Source organism: Schistocerca serialis, chromosome 3 (assembly GCF_023864345.2).
Source record: "Schistocerca serialis cubense isolate TAMUIC-IGC-003099 chromosome 3, iqSchSeri2.2, whole genome shotgun sequence".
NCBI lineage: Eukaryota > Metazoa > Arthropoda > Insecta > Orthoptera > Acrididae > Schistocerca > Schistocerca serialis.
In genome coordinates, this window is record NC_064640.1 from 597,813,284 (window position 1) to 597,818,119 (window position 4,836).

General features: G+C 36.9%; 1 pseudogene; it reads right to left on the minus strand.

Annotated features, from left to right (window-relative positions):
- Positions 1 to 4,337: 4,337 nt before the first annotated feature.
- LOC126471717 (5S ribosomal RNA) lies at positions 4,338 to 4,455 on the minus strand (annotated as a pseudogene).
- Positions 4,456 to 4,836: the final 381 nt, after the last annotated feature.

Below are 4,836 nucleotides of genomic sequence, written 5' to 3' on the forward strand. Positions count from 1 at the left end.
TTTTTACATGTTTAAATAATCAAAGCTTGACTACTTTCACGTTCTAAATAAAGTAACAATACTATCCATTACATAATAAAAGTTAAATTCTTTTACGTAAAACCAATAAAATTTCCTTTTTAGCTTTGAATGCCACGGCCAGTAGTCTTGCACCAATGTGCTTTCTGATAAATGAATAAAGAACAAAAGTAACTACTATGCACTAAACCTTGCAACAAATGTTCTATTACCTAATGATTCAGTAGCGTGTCATGCTGTCATCGTTCAATGTGTTTTGTGTGGAGGAAATGATGATCTGATCCTTAACTGAAAATACCGATAGTTTAAATTTACTATATCTTTTAAACAAATAAAGTCACAGAGTTGATATTTACAACGTTTGTCATTTTAATGATTCTCTTCTATATGAAATATCGATCGTAAAGATCGACCAATGCGTTCAGACTTTAGCATTCAGGTCTTTGTTACAAAACTTGTTAATTTGACTTTAATAGTAAATCCTAAACTACTATAGATATGATCAATATTCAAGTTTTCTTAGGATCACCATGAAAATTTATGAAGGATGGCATATTAAAATTACTGTGCCTTGATTCCCTGCAATACTACTGAATTAAATAGTTTTCATAAATGTTTCCCTTTATGTCCAATCTTAGGTCTGCCACATTTAACACTGCTACGTCTCCTTGGCCACAAAATAGTTCTACTGGGTTTCCCTATGACGTAGGTTCTCCTATGCCTCACACGCACACTACAGCGCTTAGGCCTCAACAGACAATAGACGGCTATGAGTGTCCCCATTTCGTGATGAATCTGTGCCCTTTGTGGCACGCGGTCCTGGACGACAGACTTGGTTTCACAATTCCTGTAGGCTGACCCTTTCGGCCATATATTTAAATGAGAGGGCAATGCTTGTTAACTCACAACTAGAAGGCCTTTTTAGTATTAAGATACAGGGAATATCTCAGCTCTAGTTATAAGATAACAGATATCTGCATCCAGTTAAAAATGTCATTGATGAATTACTACGTAGTGACTCTGAATTTCTTTCTCTGACAGAGAAAGATTCGCCCCGTTTGCACTGACTTTTTAACGTATTCCTTAGAAGAGATCCTCCAATAACGCAAGTGAATTAGAGAACTGTGTTACGTATGCAAAATGAATTTGATGTTGTAAAGGAAACAAGCTTGGTGGAAGTAGTCAGGGTATTTAAAAGACGAAATGCGACCAGGCCAGCCGCTTGCCCCTTAAACACAACTTCCTCGAATTTCACTTGCAGCGTCTGCAGCTCGTTTCTATGCAAAATATACCGGAAACCGGCTTACGTAATGGAACAATATATAAACGGAGCTAAGCGAAAGAAAAGAATTTCCATTGCGACTTGTACCAAATTACGTGGAGAGTGTCCCCGTAGCGCACTGCCACTGCATACTCATAGCGCATTACTCGTTTTGAGACTTAAATAACGAGCGGCTACTCATAGCCTGCTGCTGTTTTAGGACTGCGTTGCAGTAAATTGTCAATTACTTAAATCTTTTACAATGGCAGAGCCAGTTGTCCTCGTAAATTTGAAGTAGAATTGGACATTCTCAAAATAGCGGTAATAATTTACATGTATGCTATTACGTAAAAGATAAAACGCTACTTATGGAGAAACGTGACAGCAGGATGGTAAAATGTTAAAGAATAAAAATGATAACGACAATATGATAATAATAATAACAGTGTAACAGCTCGTTTGCAGTGAACGGGTAGTTGGAGAAGTACAATTACAGTGGATGATGATCACAAGAAAAGTAATTGTTGTATATAGGGTTGGGACCATTCTGGTTTGCTGCATTGTCATTCATGGTACTTAGGAAAATTTCTATACATTTAGGTGTCATTGCCTACAGAAGTTTGTTACAGGTTCTTCAGCCGGTGGCTCTTTGATCGATAAGGCGAAATTTCGACAGAATGAAAGGCTGTATTTTCAAATAATTACACCAATCACCGTTGTGGATAGTATGTCGGAATGAAAGCCACTTGTGCAGAAGATACGTGAGATCATCAGTCCCAAAACAGTGAGCCGAATAAGTCGAAACAGCTATGCCCAGGCTATCTTTCAAGAAGTGGAAGCAAAAGTATCATTGATTAGATTCCTGTAATAGTTGCTAGGCACTATTATATAGATAATATTTAACGATTGTAATGTTACGATAGATCTTTGTCATCAGATTAAATATCAATTGTTTACCTCGTTTGTAAAAGTTACAAAAAATTTAATATGGATTGAGTTTTCGTACCTAAAGTAGTTATGTAGCGCTTTGTGTGAAGGATCAGAACACTTTCGGCGCAATTCACTCCAAGAGGAGTAGTCAGGAGTCAGACATGTATTCAAACAACTTGAAGGAATACCCTCAGATAAAATGTTAAACAACTGCGATATTTCGACAAGGCTGCAATTTTTTTTTCATCTTAGGATCGCTTTCCAATTTCAGTTCATCGTTCTTTGTTTTCTTCTTTTCTTCCAGTATGCTTTCATCTGTTTTTTTTCTGTCTTCAGATCATATTAAACCACTGTTTTAAGCTACGCCGCCTTGGAATGCTTCCATTTTCCATACTTTTTCCCGAAAGTCTTCCCTGATGTTTATCCTCTGTTATATTGTTTCTTTCTAAATCCTTTTTTACTTCGTTGACCCAGCTTGGTGTGAAGTTCCTATCCCACAAAAATTTGAAAATCTTGTTAGCTAATCTACTGTCTTGTACTCGAAATAAATGTCCATTCGAAATATTTTCTATATTTCGGTATATTTCAGCATTACTTCGTAACTTCAAACTTTCTGCTGTGTTTTGTCGCCCCAATGTTTTCCTTATAATTCGTCTCTCTAGCACTTCTAATTTATCTACATTGTAGTTTAATGTTTGGCATTCGCTTCCATATAGGCCTTCTGACTTCACTACTGTGTTGTAATGCCTTATTTTTGCATTTTTGGGTATCAAATTTTTATTGTAGTGGTCTTTGGTGATACTATATGCTCTCCTTATTTTATACAACCTTTCCTCTATTGCAAATAATATCTTCTTCCAGGAATTTTGAAGCATCCTTAACGTTAGCTAAAAAAATTCTTTTTTTCTGCAGAAGTTCTTAAGCCAGTTCTGCCGGCTATTTCTTTCAGGAGACTTCTTTGTGTTATAGCAGAAGCCACATTTTTGGAAAGTATAGCAAAATCATCTGGAAATTCAAGTCAGCTTATTTTCATCACTTGCCTCCTCTTCCTAACCTTAGAGGTGAAATGTTCAGCTCAATACGTTTTCGTTACAGATTCTCACTGTTTTCTCCAACACACTATTGAAAAGAATTTGGATAGGCCATCACCATGTCGAACACCTGTTTTTGTTTTGAAAGATTGTGAAATTTGTCCCATAAATTTAATTTACAGACAGTATCTGTGTCTGCTGATTAGCTTTAACAGTTTAGACCTTACGCCAAATTCTTGAATTTTTTTATCTTCAGTTTCCCTATCAACAGAATCAAAGACCTATTTGAAATTAACAAGCCTAACTACAATGTCCTTTAAATTAATTAATGTTTGGCGATATACTGACTTGAAATTAAATATTTGTTCTGCGCATGACCTTCATTCCTATAACCACCTTGATATTCACCTAAATGACTGTCTCGTGTTGTTGTTATTTTGCTTAATAAAATCTTGGAAAATACTTTACACGCTACTGGCAGTAAAGAGATTCCTCTGTCGTTCTTTACATGCTGTTTATTACCTTTTTTTGTGGAGTGGATGTATCAAGGCAACTTTCCATTGCTTCCGAATTTTTTCTGTTTTCCAGATTTCTTCAAATACTGAATTTAGCTCATTTGCAATATTTGGCAAGGACCACGTCAGAAGTTCAGCCGTAATTGTATTTTCTTAACTAGCTTTGCTCTTTTGGAGGGTTTTAATTACTTCTTCAATTTCTTCTATAGTAGTTGGTAAATCTTCCTCCCAATTTTCATTAACACTTGAAAATTCCAATCTATGACTTGGTTCAGCACAGTTTAGAAGCTGATGAAAATACCTTACTTCTATTTCAATATTCTGAGTATTGCTTAAAACAGTTCCACCGTTTTCATTTTTGAAACAGACATTTGGAGTTTGGTACGCCTTTAATTCGTTCTTAAACGAAGGCCCAACGGAGTGACCCGTCGCCGTGTCATCGTCAGCCCACAGGCGTCACCTGATGCGGATATGGAGGGGATGTGGTCAGCACACAGCTCTCCCAGCGGTATGTCAGTTTCCGGGACCGGAGCCGCTACTTCTCAATCAAGTAGCTCCTCAGTTTGCCTCAAGCTCCTCGCTTGCCAACAGCGCTCGGCACACCGGATGGTCACCCCTCCAAGTGCTAGCCGAGCCCGACAGCGCTTAACTTCGGTGATCTGACGGGAACCGGTGTTACCACTGCGACAAGGCCGTTGGCTTTACTTCGTTCTTAAAAGTTTGATAAAAGTCACGGGTATTATTTTTCACAAAGGCTTGGTCTATTTCCGAAAGTTTTTCCATTTCAAAGGCATGTTTGATATTTTTGTTTAACCTCGCTGTTTCCTTTCATTGTTGTTTAAATTGAACATAATCTTCAATTTCTTTGACATACAGTTTTTCCCATTGTTTATCCCTCTATGCTATGGCTTCTTTGTATACTTCATCCCACTATATTTTCCTTTTATTTTTTATTGACCCAAATGTTTTGTGTGCTGCATCATTAATTGCTTTTGATATTTCTTGCCACTTGCCGTGTTTAGCCACGTTTAGCTCACTATTTTATTAGTAAATCTTTAAAAAAAGATAAAGAGCATTGAGT